Below are 26454 nucleotides of genomic sequence, written 5' to 3' on the forward strand. Positions count from 1 at the left end.
AAACTTTCATATAATTTTATTCACAGTATGTTATATTTCAAGCTAAAATTTATGAAAAGGAATTACTTTATAAAATATTTTAATTTCGATGTTATAATCGATAAGTGCTAGTTCTGAATGTGAAGTTAAATTTTTTTTTTAATATTTGTAATTACGAATTATTTGCACATTTAAAATTTCTATTAATAATTACGCAATCCTGTACTGTTTACTATGTTTATTTCTAGATTCTTTTATCAAATAAGAAACGAAATTCATAATGTAGGAATTCTTATGTTAAAAAGAATTGTAAAAGCCTTTGGAATATTGTTATTTCCGCACAGTGTGAGAGTCGTAAGCTTGCCTCTGATGTGATCGGATGTATTTTTATATAATAGGTGCGAATAATGTAATTTCGGATTTGTTAATGTGAAAAATCCAAATACTGTATGAATACTAAAATGTGAAGAAATCAGTAGAAAATATATTTACGTAAAAAGTTCTGCAACAACAATCTTCCAGTTTATTTACTTCAAACCTGCCGTGAGAACCTGATGTTAGCTTTTCACCTTCAAGAAACAGACCCCTACAAGAGGAACTGGAGCCATCTCGACATGACAAGCTAAGTAAACTTGAAAGTTTATTGCAATCTTTGCTCCTCTCAAATCTTCATAAAATACTTTGATTATTAATTACTTTCACTTGGCATTGTTGAATTTAGTTGAATTTACGGCTTTTAGATTAGACTGATTTATCGTGTAACCGAAGTTTAACGAAATCCTTTTAGCACTCATGTGGATGACGTCACAGTTTTCGTTATTTAGGGTCAACTTCCACTTTTCGCACCATCCAGATAACTTTTCTAAATCGTTTTGCAGTTTGTTTTGATCCTCTGAAGACTAATAGTCGATAAACCACAGCGTCATCTGCAAACAACCGAAGACGGCTTCTCAGATTGTCTCGCAAATCGTTTATATAGACAAGGAACAGCAAAGGGCCTATAACACTACCTTAGGGAACGCCTGAAATCACTTCTGTTTTACTCAATGACTTTCCATGAATTACTACGAACTGTAACCTCTCTGACAGGAAATCACAAATCCAGTCACATAACTGAGACGCTATTCCATAAGCACCCAATTTCACTACGAGCCGCTTGTGTGGTACAGTGTCAAAAGCCTTCCGGAAATCCAGGAATACGGAATCGATCTGAAATCCCTTGTCAGTAGCACTCAGCACTTCATGTGAATAAAGAGCTAGTTGTGTTTACAGGAACGATGTTTTCTACACCCATGTTGACTGTGTGTCAATAGACTGACCATCTGTTCGGCCTCTGAGATGGATGCTGAGTAGGAGGGGACAGTAGTTAGGAGCTCATCCCATTGAACTCCCTCGATTGAAAATATTGGAGACAGGGCATGGATGGTAGCGTTGGAGATCGATTACGGCATCCGTGACGCTAAAGGTAGTAGAAAGACCATCCACAACAAGCAACCACTTAGTCCCTGAAACCTACTTGGGAAATCAACAGCCACTCTCTCCCGCTCTAGAGAAACGTTGTGCAGGGTCCACCTGGTTCAGGGCGCAGACATGACAAGAACAGCATACATGTTTCATTGTCGCGCCGATGCAGGACGATATGTACGTCCGAGCTAACGCCTTCACACGCTTCGTCCCCTAATCCAGGCACGAAATAGCTGGAAGATGGGGGGATGGAGCCAAAGCGGAATGACGACCCAGCATTCAGAGTCATCTGTAGCTAATGTTAAGATGGAGTTTTTTGCATTGAGCCTGTGCTGCATTGCAAGATAATCACCAAATTCCGCATTAGTTTGTTTATGGTAAAGGTTTCGGCCACCTAGACCACATCACTGACAAATGTTTGCGCAGTAACGGGTCTCGGGCCAGTGCTTTGGTTATATCGTGCACTGTCAGCAGTAACTTGTCCCGAGTTTGTTGCATGTGCTGATAGAGTTCAAAGCAAACGGTTTCCTGGCCACTGAACTCGACACCGGGAACTATGGGAAGGCGAGATAGGGCATTCGTTGTCATGTTGGTCAGTTGTTCGGAAGTGCATTTCATAGTTATAACTAGCGCTGTAAAACTACCGTAGGATACAGTAGACTGTCACAGGTAAGCGTAGACTATGATAGTTTTCCTAATAATTTTGGTCAGTTAAGATCCTAACCGCGTTACCTGCACAGTAGGTGTGTTGCGTACCTATTGGGCGTTACATGATTCCGATCACTTTGTTTGTGTTTGCGATCATTGTTTTAGTAGACTCCCCTAGAAACCGGAAGCGTTGAACTTCATAGAAACTGTGTGAGGAAATGTGAACACTCATATAACCTACGGGACATATTTTTTCTACATAGTTATCCTCTTTCTGTTATTTAAAACTTAACAGTATTTGTAGCAAAATTGAAACTGTAATTGTTTAATTCAGGTTTTTTTCGAAAACAGAGGAATGACGTAACAAAAGTAATGCAAAACGGCATAGATTTATGATATAGCGCTGTTGTTGTTGTTGTTGTGGTCTTCTGTTCAAGGTCTGATTTCGTGCAGCACTCCATGCTACTCTCTCCTGTGCTAGGCTCTTCATCTCCGAGTAACTACTGCAACCTACATCCTTCTGAATGTGCTTACTGCATCCATCTCTTGGGCTCGCTCTACGTTTTTACCCCACAAACTTCCCTCCAGTACTAAATTGGTGATCTCTTGATGCCTGAGAATGTGTCCTACCAACTGATCCCTTCTTTTAGTCAGATTGTACCACAAATTTCTCTTCTCACCAATTCTTTTCAGTACTTCCTCTACCTATCTAATCTTCAGCATTCTTTTGTAACACTGCATTTCACATGCTTCTGTTCTCTTCTTGTCTAGACTGTGTATTGTGAATATTTCTCTTCCATACAAAGCTATACTCCATCTTGCCAGTGCCAGGCCGCATTTTATGTCCTCCCTACTTCAACCAACATTAGTTACTTTGCTTCCCAAATAGCAAAAGAAATCTACTTCTGTAAGTGTGTCATTTCCTAATCTCATTCCCTTAGGATCACCTGATTTAATTGGACAACAGTCCATTCTAATCGTTTTGCTTTTGGTGATATTCGTCTTATATCGTCCTTTCAAGATACTGTTCATCCCGTTCAACTGCTCTTCCAGGTCCTTTTCTGTCACTGGCAGAATTAAAATGTCATCGGCGAATTTCAAAGATTTTATCTCTTCTCCTTGGACTACAATTCCTACTCCAAATTTTTCTTTTGGTTCTTTTACTGCTTGCTCAATTTACAGACTGAATAACATCGGGCCTAGGCTACAATCCAGTCCTCACTCCCTTCTCAACCACTGCTTTTCTTTCATGCCCCTCGACTCTTGTAACTGCCGTCTGGTTTCTCCACAAATTGTAAAGAGCCTTTAGCTCCCTGTATTTTACTCCTGCCAACTTTAGAATTTGAAAGTTGTAGCGCTACACAACGCAATTTCCGCACAAAGAAAAAATAATAAAAAATAAAATAAAATAAATTTGAAAAAAAAACGTATATCAAAAACGTATGTAACATCGATTCAGTACTTGGTCAACCTTATGTAAGACATGTTTGTGTTATTTATAAACAACTTTCTCTCTTATCAGTAAGAACGGGAAACTGTTGCTTTTTACATTATAATGAAAAACGTACTGTAGAATACAGTAAACAACAATAATAAAAGGGTTCAAATGGCTATGAGCACTATGAGACTTAACATCGGAGGTCATCAGTCCCCTAGACTTAGAACTACTTAAACCTAAGGACATCACACACATTCACGCCCGAGGCAGAATTCGAACCTGCGACCGTAGCAGCAGCGCGGTTCCGGACTGAAGCGCCTAGAACCGCTCGACCACATGACCGGCAAACAATAATAAAACTGATTTTTTTATGTTGGTGCATGTAAACTATATTTGCATCAAAAGTAATTCCTTTAGTTACATTAAGGCGCAGAAGTTGCGTGGTAAACTAACTTTTACTGCTTATAAAACGCTATTTATAGCTTTTAAGGATGTAAACTACACAGTGTTGTAACACTGAACTATGTGTAGTTCTAATTCTATGCAAAACAAACGAACAAAACACAAAGAGAATTCGTCGAATCCCGGTTTCTATCTCACGCGTTAATTTATGTTTCTTTCCCTATGAATGATACCAACACTGCTGATAATCCTACCAATTACTATGTCATTTATGTATTGTACGAAAACGACCGAAGCGCAGTTTTGGAAGAGCGCTACTCTAGTTATCCTAAAGCCACGCCCCCGCTGCAGAATTGCGTTGCCTTTCGTTACCTTTGAACTACGTCGAAAAACAAAATTAATGGTTTGTGGTCTGTTGATAGGTGGAATATAAATGTACAGGGTCTCTTTCCTAAGAATCGTCAGGTGTATTTCCCTTGTGTTTTGGCTGATACTTGCAATTTCGTTTTTGCACTGTGTAGCTGGAGCCAGCCAAACAAATACTGCCATCACAGCTTTCATGCGACGCTCATTGTCGACGGAAAGCGTCGGTTTGTTTCCTTTGACAAACAAAATGCTTTTAAAAGCAGAATTTTACGTACTCTGTCGATAGAGCGGTCGCTAAATAGTCTATTGCGATATTCGTTTTATGGATGTGTATTAACAGGGAAATTAAAGCACGAAGAGTAACTAGTAGATATGACTGCTACCACCATGCATAAGTGCTGGTCAGTTGCTGTTAGAGTACTGGTTATACTTCATGTTTCACTGACCCTGTTACCGTATATCGATAAAACAAATTTCGCACTACACTAACTTGGGACTGCTCTATCGACTGGGCACATAAATTTCCACTTTAAAAGTTGTTTCTAACAGGAAACAAAGCGACGCTTTCTGTCGACACTGTGCATTGCGTGAAAGACTTTAAGAGCGATTTTTGTTTCGGCCAATTCGATCTACATACTGCAACAACAAAATTGAAAATACCTTTCGAACCTCAAAAGAAAACGCACCTGGCGACTCTCAGGAGAGACACCCTCTAAGTGAAATGTCTTCAAACCGTAAAGTATTGTTGAAGCCTCTTTTCTAAATTGTGAACAGTCGCGCTACTGTTAGTGTTTTACAGGGATTAGGCAGTCGATCTTACAGATCCATCCGACATTTTATTACGAAAAAATCGCTCCAATCCCGTTTTGTGACATAAACATTGCGAGCATCACCCGTTGATCCGATGTATGTGATATCAGGTTTTGTAATATTTATACGCAATCCTTAAGGCGTTTAAATGCCTGGTGACATACCGCCGATCGCATCATTTTCGCAGCTAATTAGCGGGTAAGTGACTTGTGTTGATTGGGGTATAACTTAGCATACTACGTTCTTTTGCCAACACAATACTGCAATTTTCTCGGGTTCGTGGGCGCTGGCAACTTTGATATCACGCCTACGTGATCCTGAGTGGGCGTGTTAGCTCTGCTGCCGAGGAAATGCCCCAGTTATTTAACGATGGGGGAAAAGTCTCCACTTATTTAATTGAAAACGTAAGCCTATTTCTCAGATGCGTTTGAAAATGATGTAAAGTTTTTACGGTGTCACGTTTGCGTTGCCAATGTAACAGTGGTATTGCCCCTAGTAGCACACTGCAGAATACAATGAATCAACTGCTCTTGATATTTCCGAAATTTGAGTGGAGCATCAGCAACCACAACATTAAACGATTAAACTGGAATATGACGAATTTCTATTTAAGACTAGCAAAGTTTAATTGGCTTTCTAACGGGAGTTGTTCTCGTGCCTCTTTTAAATCAATTTATGAAAGAAGATAGTTTTGTTACCAAATCCTCTGGGGGTGATATAGGACATAGATCAACATTTGATTAAACATTGACAGCTGGTTTAAAATAGCCACATGTGCGTGCTGACTCGTTAGGTTCTTTAATGACGAAGACTGTTCCCGCCCATTCACTGGCTGATACCAGTGAAATGACGGTTAGCTGCCGAAGCTGTGTGAGCTCGCACTAAACATCATACTTAACAACAGACGGTAGAGGGTGAGCTCCAAAAATTTTTGGCGTAGATATATAACTAGCAAATGTTTCTAAAAGCCTATCTATCTCCTTGTAAATGGCACAAGGAAAGTCGAATCCGTTAAATGTCACTGCTTGCTGCTATACGGTTTTATACAGCATCGTTTGCCTCAGAGTAGACGAACCAAGTGCGGCTCACCATTTACCTAATTTTAAATAGTTAATCGTTATTGCCATAGGCCGGAGCCGTACACCAACTCCTTTCTGCCCAGCAGCTACACTCATTGCAATACATATTGATAATTTTTGCAAATTAATTAAAATAAAATTTGGATAATTAATGAAATAATATGACAAATTATCATAGCCTTTCTGATGGATAATGGTAGGTTATACCATTTTAACGAACTGATGGTTCGTTTATTTGTTCAATCACACAATAACTCAAAATGGTGGTTCCAAAAGTAAAACAAATGCAGTTAAGATTGCTGAAATGTGACACAAGGTGCTAGTGGATTCACTAAAATTCAATTAACCACCTGTAGTGCGGAAAATAAATGTACCATGCCAATTAATTGCTCATAAGTCAATGCCTAATTCACAAATATTCAAAGCTCAGAAATTAGATTAACATGTCTGGATTCCCGCAGACAGTTGTATATTGTATGAAGCTAATCTGTAGTAATCATCTAATGCAACTGAAATTATTCAAATTCAGATCTGCAAACCGCCAGACATTAGTAAAACGTTCTGATTGGTTCCCAGTTTCCAAGTCAAACTTAACAGAGAAACATTCTAAGTCAAACAAATGTCAAAGTATTGTGCGGCCAGTTGTCACTCCAAATCTAACATTTTACAAGTTCAAATCAACTCTATCCTACCTTCAACTCTATGGATATAAACAGAATATTTGGCAGTGGGTGTTTGCACCCCGTTATACGCCTTATTAAGCTGCCGCAATACAGGAAATGGACAAAATGGCCCATCATTTAAAAGAGAAAAAAATTTCGAATTTTATGTAATATACAGGGTCGAAGGAGTGCACCTCTTCGCCGGTCCTTCACGTACCAACGCAATATTCTAGGCTAAATACTTTTCTCATAAATAGTTTAAATACGAATTTTATGCTCATGTGCTCAACATTAACGACAAAGAAAACATTAAAAATAATCATTTAACAATAAAGGTGGCCTGTTAAACCGAGGTATCTCCTTGGGCCCTACTCAGTCGTGGTATCGGAATTTTCATGCGGAGTACCACATCCACGCGACTTGCATCTTTGTTATAGGCCACATGAAGATCTAATTAACTAACCAAGAAATCAATTTATGTACTATAAATATAATGTATTGATAAATAGGTAATGGTTCAAGGTATAACATGCTGCGTTCACTTCGGGTGTAAATGTGGAGGCATCGATGCATGACTCATTTGCATAATTGACAATAATGATAACATGGTATTATTCGCTATGTGCCATAGATATGAAAATGTAACCCTCAATGACGACAGCTAGTGACCTCGGCTAGAGTCTAACACATTTATTTTAAAGGTTGTTCACAGCGTTTATAATACGTTGTTTTACAAAGAATTTGTAATATTATTCATACGCAGCCCGATGTAAGTTCCATAGTTTTTATAGTATGATTGCTAGTGTTGTGACTGCCATGAATTAGTTACTTTGTAACACGAAAATACTGTGATTTGCTACTTAATTTCGAAGTAACTGGTGTACAGCAGAAACCGCTATGCTAGACGTCTCTGCCTGTTGCTGTCGTTGCCAAAGTTCAAGAATCTTCTGATCCAAAGTGTCTGTACTGAATGAGATTGCTTCATTACACGCACGATAAGATAAGTCGCCTTCGCCACTTCTGTGTCCTCAAAAAGGTATAAAATATAAACAGAGCAAGAGTCGTCGTCAACTACGCACTGAATTTATACTAGCCAGTCCTAAACGATAACTGTACCGCTGTAGGCGTCATTACGGTGATTGGCTAGGCACTTCGTGCAGCATGGAACAAGTGGTGAGACTGGCCACCGGCCGGGTTTATATCCTCATTAGCGGCACCACCGCGTAATACGTCGATCTATTCTTTGATTGCCAGCCGCGGATACTTCCCTGCTAATGAGTTGTAACGTCTCCGAGTGGCCGACGCTGTTGGCGCGGATACTATATCGTAAAGCTGGCGAGAGAGGAATGGTTATATGGGAAGACAGTATTCAGTAAAAACGAAAACAAAGAAAAAGAACAAAAATAGAGTTGCGGTGCTAATTAGTAAGATGGACGAAATGTATTCGGCAACTATTGAGGTCAAATGATAAGCTGATGGAATAAATAAGTATGAGAATCCGTTGAAGTGGTGTCAAATCAAAATCTATCGCTAAGCTGTGAATCATACCAAATAATATTACTTTTTGCACTATGTGTTCTAGAGGGTTTAACAGCTCAGTGCTGTTTGTTTCACTATCACCTCGTTTCGCTGTTACAGAATTTAATCACAAGAGAATGTGTTCCATAAATCTAATACAATGTAGATGAAGCATGGTAACGGTTTTAGGTTTTCTGGGTGAGCTGACAAGATAATAAGGAATTCATCCCAAGTTCGTTCTGTAATACCCGAATCACGAAGTGTTATCAGAAAAAAAAAAATCATCTGGGCATGAATGTTAACAGTAAGCATGGTAACAATACCAATCGCTTTCGCCAGTTGCTGTAAGGTCATACACATTAACAAACCGCTCGTTTTACGCTGGCTGATTGAGGATTCGACGCTAAAGACGGTGGAGTCACGCACAATCTGTAAGCAAGGAGGCCAAAATGCAGTATACGTGGTGAGAAACCGTCTGAAGAGCTTGTAAGGGTTTTTCAGGATAGGTAGTGCTGCGAAATAATTGTTAAGGAAATAATTCGATATGTTGCGCATTTTACAAGTTAATTAGCATTGAAGTTAGCCAAACAAACGTGCCGCGCCATTTCAAGCTGCCCGCCACAGACGGTGTCGCTAAACCTGTTCTTCGTTGAGTTTCCCAAGACCGACCAAGTCTAAAATTTGGGCTTGGGGCGGTATTAAGGATCGTACCTACCCTGCAACAGCGTCACAAGCTTTTCAAACTGTTTCTGACCACCCTGTATAAAGACCTTCAGACGACAAGCAAGGAGACTTTCAGTCATCAGCAAAGTTTAATCCCGACGTCCATCGAAGCCAGCTCCTCGGATGATCACCAACCGACAGCAGGAACCATGTGAGTGACAATTTTACTCATCTAAGCTATTACACCGAAAAGGACTTGTAAAACTTGCCTGTATGTACTTCTGGCCTGTGATTAGTGTACTATATTTGTCACTTCCACAGTGACATGTAACTGAAACCTAAGAGTAGTAGCATAGATGTGTACTATCTGTCGAAGTTGAAACGTGAAGTCATCATCTTCATCAGTAACTTCATGCATGCCGTCATCGATGGTCTTGAATTCACGACACCTTCAGTGATGTGATCACTCTTATCAATTATGTCATCATCCTTATCAGAGGGATCCACGCCCCTTCTTATCTCCATCCAGTCATAGCACAGCATTAAAACTAAAAAATGGCGGAAATAGTTCAATTTCGTTTATGTATAAAATTAAAAATAAATCCTCCCCCGCCTCTATCCATAACGAATCACGTAGTGCAGTACTTGTCTCCAGCCAGTCAAAGTTGAGCATTAAACATCTGATCTGATGGATCTAGACCAATGGTGTGTTACACTCCACACCTTCTCCTCTTTCCATCCACAACATAGTATTTAAATGATAGATAAAATGGTGTCAAATTACATTATTATTGCCGTACACTTCCCTGTCTCCATGCTACACAGCGACGAAGTATGCTCTCTACTAGGTAGTTCAACAGATCTCTTGGCAGTCGATCGTGTGCTGCGGCAAGAGCGGTGCGGAGTCCTGGTGGTGTCCTCGGTGGAGGCTGACGGTATCCTGTTCGTCTCCCTAAAGCATCCCAGGTATGTAGGACTGAGATTCCAGGGCCTCGCTGGATAATTCTTGCGACGGATATCTTCATCTTCAAGAAATTCAGCCACTAGAGCAGCTCGATGCGGACCGGCGTATCGTCCAAAGGAGAAGTCTGCACCAACCGAACCTCTGAAAAGCCGAACATGTGGTAGCAATACCTCGTCTCTGCACCCCTGAGCGTTTACAATATTCCTCCGACCACCAACGATTACGTGCAGCTTCGTAGGTCCATTCAACATGATGCCACCCCATACCATGCCGATATCACCACGAAAGTGGTCTCTTTCCATGATGTTCCTGGGGTTGTACTGGGTACCATGTTCTGTCCAGAGTGTTGTGTGACGAGAATCATTTTTCAGACTGAAGTAGAGTTGATCTGTGAAAAGCACATTCATCCATTCATTCATAGCACAGGTTTGATGTTACTATCTCAGTGCTGGAATGAGTGGACTGCACAAGGTCGGATATATGGCAAACAGCCCTGCCTGCTGTTTTGAGCCACCGATGCACAGTCTGTCGCGAACAGCAACTCCTTGAGCAGCTGCACGCTCTACAGCCACTTCTCTTGCAGGTGCACTGCCATTTCGTCAGGCAATTACGCCCAGATTTCGATCCTGCTGTGGGGTGAGTATTCCTGATCGACCTTTTAGTGGCCTACAAAGAACATCTTCAGTGTTTCGAAACCGTCACCAAAGCCTCAAAATTACACTTTCCAGCACATCCAACGATACTGACATTTCCGTCTGTGTTTGGGCTGTTTGCAGGCGGTCAGGTATTATACCGTGCAAAACAGGGTCCAGTTGGCGTCTTTGTGACATTATTTTGTCAGTGGATACACAATACTGAAACGTGACTGGTCTCATACACTGTTTGTGGGTACCTTACGGTTACGCCGCTATTTACAGGACAGAATGCTCTTTTCCTACACAGTGCGAACAAGTAGGTTTCGTAGGTATAAACGTATCTACGACGATGTTAGGTGATTGCTCACCTTTTCTCTTTCCCCTTTCGTGTTTCCGTGAATAAGCATAGCTTTTGGACACTAGTGCAAGTATGTTGCAACCCATGTCGGGTTACGACACTTCGGTGGTTTCTCCTCAATGCTTTGAGTAGACCAGTTAACATATTTTTTTTTAATTTTATTCCTAGTTACAAAATGATAGTCCTCGTTTTATGGACAGAATCATTATCATGATAATTCATAAATACGTCTCGTACCAAACTTGTATCACAGTGTAGAAAGCGTGTTATTATGCAAAATGTTTTTGTGGACACCAGTACTTCTTTTTTTCCGTTACGGGACCTTAAGCAGTTAAAACTATCCCAAACAATTGTATCACCTGAACCAAGTTTCACAGTAGACACTTCAGAGCACACACCAGGCCTACCACGCCTGTCAGGGTGGTAAGCCATTTACCGAGACTCCAGAGAATGTCCTTCAAATAATCCACAGCCCTATTATTGCGTTTATGTAAGTTTGGTCGTTGATTCGTCCCTGTAACCAGAACCTTGTGGCCTGTGGTGAGACCACGAAACACAATTGATATGGCTGCCTCTAGTTGAATCATTCTTTCTCTGACCACAACGCTTTTGCTGCAACGTAGCTCATCTGCAGCCAAGTGTATCAGACGATTATTTAGTACAGCGTGCTTTAGAATTCGCCGATTTCTAAGCCTACCGTATGGGCAATTGAGAACTATTCATCCTACTTGTGACTTATTTTATGGATACTTAATCAATGTTATTTCGTGCAGATGTTTATAGATAGCATTGTAATTCAGTAGTATTCGATCTCTACTTTTATTCTTTTATTGAAGTGTCTTAATTTATAATGATTCACGGATAACACTGAGCTGTTATTCACCAAAGTTTTATTTTAATAGAGATTTGTTCTCTGATCGTTCATCAAACAGATTTAATTATTTTTCAAGTATTTATTGTCGTTACATGTAAACCCGTCACTATGTAGCTCATGAGAATGTGAAAGAATGATAATTTCAGTGTCACTGCCGCGCGGGGTAGCCGTGCGGTCTTGGGCGTCTTGTCACGGTCCGCGTAGCTTCCCCCCCCCCACCCCCCCACCCCCCCTCCCCGTCGGAGGTTCGAGTCCTGTCCTCTCTCGGGTATGGGTGTGTGTGTTGTCCTTATGTCCTTAGCGTAAGTTAGATTAGGAACCGATGACCTCACCAGTTTGGTCCCATTAGACCTTACCACAAACTTCCAATTTTTAGCATCACTGTTACAAAATTTAGTATTAAACCTGTCGTATTGTAACATATATTTTTACACGAATCTACTGATCTACATGTATAACAAATATTTTTGAATTAATTGTCACCATATTCGTTAAATACCGAAACTGGGAGTGTATGAAATAGTGATATGTATTATACTGTTGGCAGTTAAATTCATATGTATTTTCTGTTGAACTTAACATAACAACATGTGTTACGCGGACAATCACTTTCCTTTCCATCCTTTCTCAATCTGAGCTTGTACTCTGTCTCTAATGACTTCGTCGATGACAGGATGTTAAACAAAAATCTTCATTTCGTTTCCATACTAATTTTCTTACTACAGTATGACAGAAGTTTCAGTGTCGTAATATAAACCAGATTGCAACATTATCGACCTTATGATAAACGAAACTAGCCTTAGACATACAACATGGCCACCAGCTGGCCGCCGCAGAGACTGAGTTCGACTCTTTCTGTTAAGGCTGCCAATAAAACTGGCCGCTCCTCAGAATTCTAAGTCCATCCATATGCACAATATGATAAAACTGGAGGATGCAGAATTGTTTGCAGTAAGTGTTACCATTTTCTCGAGGTGTTACACTACTATATCAGTGCATGGTCTACCGGTAAACTTAATGCAAAGTAGAGTTCGATTTCACTCCACCCTCCACTCTTTAAACTGCTTTTTGACTGTCTGTTAAAGTTATCAGTCTGATGGAACTTCTAAGGTAATTGGCTTCCATTTCTGACCAACCAGTAATGGCAAAAACTTTCAGAAACTATTTTACGAGACAGAACAGCTCACGCTCTACAATTTCCTCGCCCTAGAGCGCCCACTGACTGTTGGCCACACGCTGCCCACCGCCAAATCTCAAATGCCGTCTGACTAGCTGACCATGGCGTGGTGCTGTGGGTATATTTATCAACTGTCGTTTTCTTGTTTTAAGTTTTAGTATCTATCTTGAAGCTACATACTGAAGCTTACATACTTGAGACTTATGATCATTGTCTAAGCATTGTAAAACAGAATCACAAATGGGAAATGGTCTAACATTTACGACCTATTGTACGCTTTCTGTTTAATAAAAAGGTGAAGGCAGTGGAAGGTGTTCTAAGCCTTTGTATAGTGTGTGGGAGACTGCTTTTGGGCAAAAACCCCCAGATAAAGATTTTCTTTTTCGAAGAATGATTTTCTCGAATGAGTGACTTTTCATATTCAGAAACTCTCGATAACTGACATTTGTGATGGATTGTAGCCATTTAACCATGGCGCAATATTTACAATCACGAGGTGAGGTTCATATGTCAGCTGTAGGAGTATTCCAGGTTCTAATTCACAGCAACAAAAATAAAATGGGTGACTACTATCACATTTTTTCTTGAACGTCATGAGCTCGCTTGTTGAGCATTCCCCTGCAGTACTGTTATAGGTGACGAGCTAAGTTGGCTGTATGTTAACCTCTTAAGAAGCAGTTAATGTATGAGCCCTAACAAAAGACACACACTGAAACAAAAGTCACTGTGAACATAATACTCAGCATCTGGTGCCGCAAAAAGGTGTCGTGTACTACTAACAGCTCCCGAGGGATGTGACCATCGCTGTTAACCTTTCTTACCAACAACTGAGACATCTTCCAGTTTCAGTGTAAGAATAACGATCGATAAAAATGTGCCACGTGTTGCTGCTACATGATAATCCACGCTGCTGATTTCTCAAACAAAACTGTCCATGAGTTATTCTGGGAAGTAGTCCATCATGCACTTGTTATTGTTGTCCTAGGCCCTCTCCTTATCGATCAAACAACAAGAACATTCATTTCTGGTCGATAACGCATTTCAAACCTGGTTTATCGACATATTTAGCTCAGGCTGAGTAGGCCTCTACCAGCCTGGACTCGATAATGTACCACGGTATTGTCAGACTGTTAAAGTGAGAGAATGTGTTGTTGATGATTACTTTCTCTCAAATGTTTACTGATTTGTACAATAAATTAGTGGAAAACGTTATTACAATATGCACCAATAAATACAACTTACCACAATAAGCACATGACTAAAGTCTGTTTCAACAAATCATGAAGTATCTATAACATGAGGTTGCCTATACAGGCATGAATTAGTAAGATGTTACTCAATTTGGTATGTGTTTACTTGCTGTCTTATCAAACTGAAGTAATATAGGAATATGTTATTTCATAAATGAAACAGTGTCTTCATAAAACTGGAAAAATGCATTATCAACGGTACAGTATCACAAGTTTTCCGTCCTTAGACTATGAGATATTGGAAGTAGCGAGACGGCTTTTAATGCAGAAGTTTTCTTAAGTTTTCCTTATTGATTATCGATGTTGCTGTTTGTAGGTCTGTAACAAATTAACTAAAATTTTGGAATTTACCGAGGCTTAATCTACGAGCCAAAGCATCCTTCATGTTACAGCTGACCACGTTATTCCAGAGCTAGTAAAGTGCTGTGGTATTTGTCTTTCACTTTCTGCAACAGTGGTAGCCTCGAGATGCAAAGCACATTCCTTGGTTCGAAACCATAAACTGATAACCTTATGTCACGCGTTAAGTGAAAATCCCAAAGGTAATTCTATGAAAATCACATGAAAAATCAAATGAATTTAGTAGGATACGTTAAGTGAAAATCCCAAAAGTACTTCCATGAAAATCACATGAAAAATCAAACGAATTTAGTAGGATACGTCTGTGCCATCGATAATGTAACTCGTTCGTCACTGATTTTCCAAACTTAAACTGAATTGTTGCAAAGATTTAGCTATATTACCAGCAAGAAGAATACAGTCGATGTGTTCTTCGAGAAGTGACCTGCGTTGAAGCGATTTATGACTGAGAAATCTCACCACATTTAACTATCTGACATGAGGATGCAATCTGCTCCATTATTAACTGTGCCGCCAGGGCTTTTCCCAGTCCATGTCCTTTTCAGATTTTTGCTGTAAAATTTATTAACACAGAATGAATGTTTCGTTAAGTTTATGCCATACAGCCACATAAATTCCACTTCTTCTTCTCATATTTTGGTCATGTATCTTTGACCTATCTTCAGATTTAGCCAAATGAAGGCCACTCCAATACTAGCTCCGTCCTTGTGGATTCGCAGCACTGCACTTGCAACCACAGACACATCGGGGCCAGAGACGTTTATCATCAGCAATGAGGTACAACATATGGGTAAATTAGATCTGTGGCTGCACAGTCAGTCTACACTGGGAAATCGATCTATCACTTTAAGCTTTAGTGTGGCGACATCTTTACGCATTTGTATACAATAGGCTGCCAGTCTCAATATAGTGCTCTACTACAGCTGATTTTTTTAGGTTGTAAGAGTCGGGTGAACCTGTGGTGTTCTGTGCATCTCTCGTGGACTTTATATGTCGTCTGTCTGATGTGTGAAAAGCCACACTCACAGAGGATTTTAGCCTCGACTCCATCGTTCTAGGGCTCAGCAGTGAATAAAGCAATTCAGATTCGGTTGACGACGAATTTAATTAATAAAGATAGGAACTTCAGCTCCAACAAATCATGGAATACGGCCCTTTCTGTAATAAACTTAAAAAGACACAGCGACAGTACAGCTCACAGTGATCCATCAATATCCCTGACCCTGTAATTTGGCCCCTTTCCCTCCAACCCAACCAACCAACCAACCGCGCATATGTTGTACCTCTTTGCCGTCTAAAAGCATCTCTGTCGCCTTGTGTATCTGTGGCTGCATGAGCAGTGGAACAGCCCGCGAATTTAAAAGGACGTAGCGAATGCTAGAGTATCAGTCATTCAGCTCATTCTGAAGATGGCTGAACGATACACAGCCGAAATATCAGAAGAAGAAGTGGAATTTATACTTTTGCAAACCAGAAATTTAATGGAGCAATCATTGCGCAGTGAAAACATGAAGGTGCACGGAATAAACGTTCTTTAATAAGAAAATTTTTCATCGTTTGCCCTCTTTGGTCTTGTGTTGAAAGTCCAATATACCCAATGAAAGTTGGCCTTCTGTGAACTTCACTCCTATTTTGGTATTAAAATCTTCAAGTGTTAAGGAAAATGTGGTACTTCTGAATTGTTTGCTGTTGTCAGATTTTCCTAGAACTATTTTAGTTCCTGGTCAGTAGAGGTAGAAGTAGGTGCATAAGCACAAATGACTTGAAGGCTAATATTATCATTCATCTTAACCATCGCAAACAGACGTGGCATTGGTGATACGGTGTTCTCACCTGCTGTGAATTGGCAGAACTAAACAACCAACATGGGAATTTGCATTCGAAATATTCTGAAATAGGAGGTGTCCAGGCTTCAGTATAGTATTCGCTTCACCTCTGAGCGTCATCGCACTGATTCCGAGTAGTCCCATTTGATGTTCTGCAATTCCTGTTCCAAATAGGCGAGATGTTCTTCAAGTCTCTTGGAGCGAATATCACATGCTGCAGTATAGACACTTTTTTTCAAACTGTATCTATTTATTTTGCATTGGTTTCGTTTTTTAATTTGATTAGTAGATTTTTTGCCATCACCCCTCCCCTAGCCCAGAATACATGGGGCAGGCTGACATTTCAGTGTGAGTTTCTGTGCCTCCATATCTACTTGCCTGAGGACTGCTTATTTTAAAGTTCGAAATTTTCATTCAGGGAATATTTGGAATTTATCTCCTCATACTGGTCTAATGTGGGTTCAGAAAAGGTAGAGGATCGTATAAGAATTAATTGCAATTTGAGTGGTTAAGGTTTTTAGGGCAAGTTCCTCTCAGGATATGGATACTATTGCTGCTGGACTATAACTGATGCAGAATATGTTTGGCATATTTGTGACCAACGAGTTACATCCTGGATGACGCAGAAGTATCTTGCTAAATTCACTTCATTTTCATGTGATTTCCATTGAATGAGCTTTGTGATTTTCACTTAAGGTGCACTGTAAGGTTATCAATTTGCTGTTTTGAATCCTGGAGGGTTGCTCCATGTGGAAATTGCAACTAATCTCGTCTTTCACATTTCAATTTGTCTGTCCTAGCCACCGCTGGAGTAATAAGTGAGAGACATATATTGCAGCTTTTCATTAGCTCTGAGGTGGTGGTCTGTAACAAGAAGGATGCTACAGCTTGCGGTTCAACTCTTGCTGAATTTCAAATTTCTACCCATTCTGTTGAACAGCTACAAGCTGCCACTATGAAAATCAATAAGGAAACCTTAAGAATAATTCCGCATGAAAAGTCAGCTCGCTACTTCCAGTACCTCATAGTCTATGAGGAAAAAACTTATACTGCACAACTGATAATTCTTCTACCGACATAATTTCAGGTTTTTGTGAATGAACAAATTTAATTATGGAATGCCATAGTTCCATACTATTTGAATGTGACAGAAAAGTAAGTAAACACAGGCTGTTTCGATGCCCAAAGTGAATAATATCCTACTGACTGATGCCTATATAGGCACACTGGTGTTACAGATGCTTTATGTTTTATTAAAACAGACTTTCGTTATAAGGTTATCGTGGTATGTTGTACTTATTGGCTCATATTTTAATACCGTTTCACAATAATTTATTACATGAAACAGTAAACATGTAAGAGAAAGTAATCGTCAACAATGTAGTCTCTCACAGTATCTAAAACAGTCTGACAATGCCGTGGTAGGTTGACGAGCCCTTTCCTGTAACACCCTAGTGAGTTTGATTTAAAGATGTTGACAAACAAGGTTTTGTTTGGGAACGAATTTTATTAATAGTTGTTTGATAAGGAGTGGAAAATATTGAGGGCATAGGATCACAATAACAAATGCATGATGGATGAATTTCCAGACAATCTGCTGGATAGATTTGTTTGTGAAATCAGCAGAGTGGATTAGCGTGTTGTATCAGCATGCGATGAAGTTTTGTCGATCGTTTTTCTTACTCTGTGACCGAAAGGTGTCTCACTTGTTGGACAATAAAGACCACCAGCGATGACCACACATCTGGCGAGGAGTTTGTAAAGCACAACATATTCTTAAGCCACCAGATGCGAACTATTCTGTTCACATTAACCTTTGCTCTAGTCTTAGAATTCAACTGTTAATTTCTTCTTAAGAAGTTGACAGAGGCAACATAGCTCGTCATCAGTAACAATACTGCATAGGAGTGCTCAATTAGCAAATTGATGACAATCAAGCTAAAATGCAAAAATAATCGCTTTTTTGATGTTTGTTGCTTTGAATTATATCTGGGATTCTGAACCTTGAATGCAAATGCTGCAGGGCTGTTAAATGGTCGCAATCCATCATATATGTCAGTTATGAAGACTCCCTGAATGTGGAAAATCAGTCATTCCAGAACTACCTCTCTTCTAACAAGAAAATTCTTTTGTGACGTTTCTTGTGCAAAAGGACTCCTTCAGTCTCAATACAAAGGTTTAGAGCTCCATCTGCTGTCTTCACTTCTCCATTAACCCTTAACCGGAATCTGTATTTTGACGATCATAACTGGAATCGCGCGTCCAAATGGACCCTTGAATAAAAATTCAACATAATCCCCATAAAAGATATAATTTATACGTAAATGTGTAATGACTGTATTAAAATAAGTTTTATTTCAAATATCAATCAACTTTTATTGAGTAAAAATTTTAAATTGTGTTCCTTTTTTTAACTTTAAGTCATATGTCTCATATTTTACAAGAATTTTTAGTATCTTACTTTGGAATGCTACATGATTGCAAAAAGGGCTTAGATTAAAAAACCTAGATATACTATGGAGTTTCTCATAACTTCCCCTTAACATAAATAGCGACTCTTCATGCTATCAATCAGAAACAAAATTAATGAAAACGAAGCGTGGAAGTGTCCAAATGTTGTCTGTATCAGTACCTGAACTAAGAATAGCACTTGGTACTCAACACTTTTTTTCTGCATGTCGTTTACAGATGAATTTAAAACATGTCGCATTTTTGTGATTGTTTGCTATCAATTTTAGGACCAGATAAATAACGTCTTCCTCTTTTTCGTGAGCCATTTTGATTATAAGGTGAATTTTCTAGTCGTAGGTCATTTTGTGGTTCATCAGTTGCCCCTAAAAATTATCTATCCTACTCTTCAAATCTGTTGAAAATGAAGAATACTCCATCTTTATTTCTGTGATAAATGGCCTTATCAAATTTAGTCCAATTCCTTTTATGTAATGATTACGTTTCATATGTTTTCCGCCATTTGATGCCTTCCATAATACGAATCCATTTGCACTCGCAACATTCAGTACTGCTGAAAATATTGCATATGGCCATCGTCTTCGAGAGACTGAGTAATTGGCACATTTCTGATCTAATGTACCAACACCTCCTTTTGTTCTGTTGTAAAATTCAATCATCTCAGGTTGTCCACTGTTTTGATTGACTGAATTGTCATGGTGCATTGATGAGATCACCACTACGCTTCGATTCTTTTTTGTGACATAAGATACCAATGTTTTATCCTTTGCGAAACCAAATAACATAGATCCTATAACCCGTTGTATATTGGCTAAAAATTCTGGTGGTATTTCCCTTTTATTTCAGCGCATCGTTCCAACATAAGTCAAAGCGTTTTCAATCAGTTTGTCAACCAGCTCCACAGAAGAGAACTAGTTATCGGCAGTTATATTTCTGTTTGTTCCAAAAAGGTTCTGCAAGCTGCAGTACATTCTGTGTTGTAACTGAAAGCTGGCTTGTTTTATTAGTGATTGCTTTGCCCGTACAGATAAAAGCATTGTATAAACAGTGTGTTTTAGCGTCGCAAAGGCAGATAATCTTGATGCCACATTTAGCAGGCTTCAATTTCATACAAACCCTGAAAAATATTTCCCTCTAAAAGGGCAAAGCATTTCATCAACTGTCAAATATTCTGAGCAGCTATAGATTCTTTGACAGTTCTGAAAGAAATTTTCAAACATTTGTGAGATGAGAGCAGCGCGATCATTAGTTCTTCTTTCTTCCCTATAATTCACATCATCAAATCTCGAAGCAGATAACAGGAACATAAATCGCTTTACTGACATCGTTATTCTGAATATAACTCGGCCTGTTCCATCATTTGCCTATAAACTTTCTATATCCTCATGGCCAGATTTGAATACACCTGATAATAGCAACAACCCAAAGAATGTTTTCATTTCCATAATACTCACATGGTTAGTGTAAGTAGCATTAGTTTTATACTTTTCTGAATATTCTGTTATTTTCTGATTAGTGTGAGTGTAAATATGTAAGCTCATTTCATCTGATATCAGCAACTGCCATGATTCAGTTGGTGACATGTTCCGTTTTTCACGAGCTGTACCGATGTGACCAGGCAGGTGAGTAATGATGTTGCGGCTTCTGTCTCTGGACCTAGCTGGTGAATGAGTAGACCACTTGAATCGACTTTTTACCTCGAAAATAAGCACTACTTGACAGCCGGCTACCTGTCTCTACTGAATCATCAGACGATGAATTACTTGAGTCAGAAGAAATTTCTTGTTGTGTCATCGTCACTTATGTCATCGTCACTTATGTTCTCTTCCCCACAAGATTGAAGATCACTTAAAGATTCTGTATCTGAATAATTTTCGTCTAATAATAGTTCACAGATTTCTTTTTCAGTGAGACCCCACAGCAGTGTGGCAATAAAGTGCCTGAAACACCACAAAATAAGTCAGTATACACTGATTAAAAAACCCGTATCTGGAATCTCGGGTCAAATTGGATCCAGGGAAGGCACTTACATCCACTTCCAGTAAATTTCAAGCAGCGAGCTCATGGTCTTTGTTGCACGTCACAATGTACTGAGATTACACTGGCGCGCGAATCTGAAACTCCGAGCGTTTTTATTGTTAAACGGCTTTATTGTTGTCGGCGGGTCCAAAATGACCCACGATTTCGGTTAAGGGTTACCGTAGGCGTATAGTGTGTTGCCAATTTCAGACACTTTTCCACTTGTGATCTTATTTCACAATACTTAAACAATGATTATAAGTTTCCAGTATGCGAACTTCAGTATGTAACTACAAGATAAATACTACAACTTCAGATAAGAAAATGACAGTTGATAAATACACTCACAACGCCACGCTGCTGTCACCTGGTCGTATGATGCCCGGGTTTTGGCGGCGGGTGGAGAGTGGCGTGTAGCCAGTAGCCGGTGGCCGGTGGAAGGTGACGAAACTCTTGAGTGTGGACAGTTCTTTCTTGCGAAATTCTTTATAGACGTTTTTGCTATTAATCCTTGGTTAGACATGAAAGCGAATTATCTTTGAGGCTACGTCCGATTGATAGGCTTAACACAGCCGAAATGCTGTTTAGAAAATAAAGGAAGGAGTAAAATTGAACTCGCTACTTCCTGTGTACGTTGCGCAATGTTTGCCAGTAGACCATGAGCTGCTGTAGCAGTGCAACACATCGAGAAGAAGATGACACTTCCTCCAAGCTATTCCGCATCCTGCAGTGTTTCCAAACCGTGCATTTGTGCCGACTTTGAATTCTGAGGATCGGCCGGTTCTATTGGCTGGCTTAAGAAATTCACAGTGCCGTAGACACTGGCGAGCAGATTGATGCCGTATTCCTGGACTTCAGGAAGGCATTTGATACGGTTCCGCACTTACGTTTAGTGAAAAAAATACGAGCTTACGGAATATCGGACCAGGTTTGTGATTGGATTCAGGATTTCCTAGAAGAAAGAACACAACATGTCATTCTTAACGGTTCAAAATCTGCAGATGTAGAGGTAATTTCGGGAGTACCGCAGGGAAGCGTGATAGGGCCTTTATTGTTTACAATATACATAAATGACTTAGTTGACAACATCGGTAGCTACGTGAGGCTATTTGCAGATGACACGGTTGTCTACAAGAAAGTAGCTACATCAGAAGACTCGTACGTACTCCAGGAGGACCTGCAGAGGATTAATGCATGGTGCGACAGCTGGCAGCTTTCCCTAAACGTAGATAAATGTAATATAATGCGCATACATAGGGGCAGAAATCCATTCCAGTACGATTATGCCATAGGTGGTAAATCATTGGAAGCGGTAACGACCGAAAAATACTTAGGAGTTACTATCCGGAGCGATCTGAAGTGGAATGATCACATAAAACAAATAGTGGGAAAAGCAGGCGCCAGGTTGAGATTCATAGGAAGAATTCTAAGAAAATGTGACTCATCGACGAAAGAAGTAGCTTACAAAACGCTTGTTCGTCCGATTCTTGAGTATTGCTCATCAGTATGGGACCCTTACCAGGTTGGATTAATAGAAGAGATAGACATGATCCACCGAAAAGCAGCGCGATTCGTCATGGGGACATTTAGTCAGCGCGAGAGCGTTACGGAGATGCTGAACAAGCTCCAGTGGCGGACACTTCAAGAAAGGCGTTACGCAATACGGAGAGGTTTATTATCGAAATTACGAGAGAGCACATTCCGGGAAGAGATGGGCAACATATTACTACCGCCCACATATATCTCGCGTAATGATCACAACGAAAAGATCCGAGAAATTAGAGCAAATACGGAGACTTACAAGCAGTCGTTCTTCCCACGCACAATTCGTGAATGGAACAGGGATGGGGGGATCAGATAGTGGTACAATAAATACCCTCCGCCACACACCGTAAGGTGGCTCGCGGAGTATAGATGTAGATGTAGATGTAAGTGAACGACACAGAATTTGTCTTTGCGGCAGCCTGCCGAGGATCAGGTTTTATTTGCAAAACTTTACGTTAACTGTATTGTACTTTTCTACATTGGAAAAGGAGGCAACAATAAAATTTTTATCGCGGGGGGCATAAAATATTATTTTACGGCAACAAATGTCAAACGAATCGTTTTATGGAACGAGCAAGTAAACAACTACTGGAACATCTTCTAATATATGCAGAGCAGTCTACGTCGTTAACTATTTCGGCATCACCCTTGGCTATATCTCTGTTGAATGTAAGAAATTTCTGTTACCTTTTTCTCAATCATGAATTATCTCTTCACGTTTACAGACAATCCAGTTCACGTAGCTACTAGAGACAGATGATCCCTGTAATGTAAAACAGCAACCTGGGACTGATAGAGCCAGTCAGGGTCATTTAGAATTGTACCGTACTCAGATAATTAAATTACGGACAAATAGTTGTCAGTGCCTATTAGTACTTAATACGCAAGGTACAGAGGATTGATAATATGTAAGCAATCCGAAAACCTCTTTTAGCCCGCTTACTCCACAGTCGAGCGAACAACTAATGCCAGCCTCCTCTATTTGTTGGTAGTTGTCGTAACCACTTCTATCTAAGTTAAAAACTTGGTTCCCTGGTGCCTGTTACCATTGTACACTTGCAATTTCCTCAAAAGTAATTGTCCATTTATGACCAAAGGTTAAAGATTTATCAACTCAACTCCAGAACGTGATTATACCGTTAATATTTTTCCCTTCAAGTTTAATGTTCTATATTATTCTAATGTGTAGTCACTAATCTTCAAACAACAATATTAAGGCCGTAATAAAATGTTTGTGTGAAAAGTGGTACTGAACTTTTACATTCATTTTGACGGTACATGTACCCCATCTCTTTCCACTTTACCTTGTATATTTACTCCCACATCCGAAGAAAGTTAGCGACAGTGCTTCACATCGACATTAGTGTCATTAGTGACAGAACCACGTATCTGAAAATAAGACTAGAGTTATTTTTATGTTCAGTTTGGCGATAGTTGGTGTCACACTATCTTATTTGTGATTTGCCTGCATCTATAGCTCTCTATTATATGTTACATGCATGTGAACACACCAGTCAGGTGTGGAACATCTTCTAATATATGCAGAGCAGTCTACATCGTTAACTATTTCGGCATCACCCTTGGCTATATCTCTGTAACATGTTCATAGATTTGTAACAAGCAAAGGTAAGTGTAGTGTCAAAAACAATTTAGCAGTGTCCATACATAAGCAAAATATGAAACACTCATTAAGAGATCGAGTTTTTTTTTTTACTAAGCCCTGTTAAGACCTGTACGTTATTGATTTCCTCCGCAAACACGTTCAAAAAATTTTGTAATCGAAGAAATTAATAGAATGAGCAGCAATGTTTTCGAACGTCAGAAAGCACTTGTGTATCCTCCATACGCTCCCTATCTATCCCCAAGCGCTTTCCATATTTTTGGAGCCCTGAAAAAAGATATTCGTGGCCTGCCATTCTCTCCGGATGGATAGATGCACGCCAGCTACAATCATGGTTCGGTAGGTAACCGCAAGTATTTTTCCATGAATACACTGACTGTCTTGTCTCTCAGTGGTATATATGAATTAACAGTTATGGCGAGTACTTTTGAAATAATAAACAATTTATTTACTTTTTCCATCTGTCTTATGGAAGTTTTTTCTGTCGGTCTGTCTGCCTGTATGTGAATGTTAGTCGCACGAGCCACTGTAGGGATTTTGATAGGGTCTTCATTGGTACATAGACGTATTCACGAGAAAATTTGTGTATATACTTTATTACTGCTAAGCGATACAAGTCGCCTAGCCGTAAATACTTCGTGCTACCGGTGCAAAGCAGGGCCAGTCGCTAGTTAATGATAACTGTGGATATACATAGCAAAATATGTGTGAGTTAATTATGCAACGCGAATTTTAGTTTCACAACGGCCAATAACAAATGAAACATTAACATGAAAATTTTTAAATTCAGTATTACACTGAGGAGACATAAGTCATGGGATAGCGATATAGACTTATAAAGACGGCGGTAGTATCGCGTACACAAGGTATAAAACGTTGTGGCGTAACATCAAGCACCGGCACGCCAGTCAGGAACGTTACAGCAGAGAGGGCTGTGAGACGACGTCAGCCAATAGCACGCTGACCAACCCCTCCATAGGACGACAACAAAACGGCCGTGCCATCTACACGAAGAGGACATAAGCACCGCACCGCCTGGCCGCTACCAAATTGAAGTCTAGACGGTCTACATACGCTACATCAGTGACTTTGGAACTATATTGTTTCGCTTACGAATTGAATATACTGAAGAGATTGCTTAATGTTTCATGTCGCCCTATGCTTGCGACATCCCACTGTAAATTTCTCAAAGTTAAGTATTGTCATTTATCCTACAGTAATAAAAATCTATTAATACGATTTGCTTGAATTGTCTAACAAACCGAAAAATCAGTTTCCTAGGCACCCTATATTAGACGAGAGGGCAGGACACAACATAAAAGGTCATTGCATTTCTGGAGCTGTGAAGTTTCATGTGGAAGGGTTTCCGATGTGATTACAGCCGCTCAACGGGAATTGACAGACTTTGAACGCGGAATGGTAGTTGGTGATAGACGGATGGGACATTCTACTTCATAAATCGTTAGGGAAATCAATATTCCGAGATACACAATGTCGAGAATGTAAGAGGATACCACATTTCGGGTATTGTCTATCATCACGGACAATGCAGTGGCCGTCGGCCTTCACTTAACGACCGAGAGCAGTGGCGTTTGCGTGGAGTTCTCAGTGCTAAAAGCCAGGCAACATTGTGTAGAACAACCCCAGAAATCAATGTGGGTATCCGTTTGGACAGCGGGGCTGAGTTTGACGTTAATAGGTTATGGCAACAGACGACCGAGGAAAGTGCCTTTGCTAACAGCACGACGTCGCCTGCAGCGCCTCTACTGATTTCGTAACCATATCGTTTGGAAGCTACACTACTAGAGAACCGTGGCCTCGTCAGATGTGTCCCGATTTCAGTTGGTAAGAGCTGATGGTCGGGTTCGAATGCGGCGCGGACCCCACGAAGCCATAGATCCAGGTTGTCAACAACGTACTGTGCAACCTGGTGTTGGCTCCATAATGGTGTGGCCTAAGTTTACATGGAATGGACTGGGTCCTCTGATCAAACTGAACCGACCATTGACTGGAAATGCGTACGTTCGGCTTCTTAGAGACCATTCGCAGCCGTTTGTGGATTTCATGTTCCCTAACAACGATGTCATGTCACCAGGCCACAATTGTTTGCGACTGGTTTGGTTCAAATGGCTCTAAGCACTATGGGACATAACATCGGTGGTCATCAGTCCCCTAGACTTAGAACTACTTAAACCTAACTAACCTAAGGATATTACACACATCCATGCCCGAGGCAGGATTCGAACCTGCGACCGCAGCAGCAGCGCGGTTCCGGACTGAAGCGCCTAGAACCGTCCGGCCATGCGATTGGTTTGAAGAATATTCTA

The sequence above is a fragment of the Schistocerca serialis genome, chromosome 3 (assembly GCF_023864345.2).
Source record: "Schistocerca serialis cubense isolate TAMUIC-IGC-003099 chromosome 3, iqSchSeri2.2, whole genome shotgun sequence".
NCBI classification, from domain to species: domain Eukaryota; kingdom Metazoa; phylum Arthropoda; class Insecta; order Orthoptera; family Acrididae; genus Schistocerca; species Schistocerca serialis.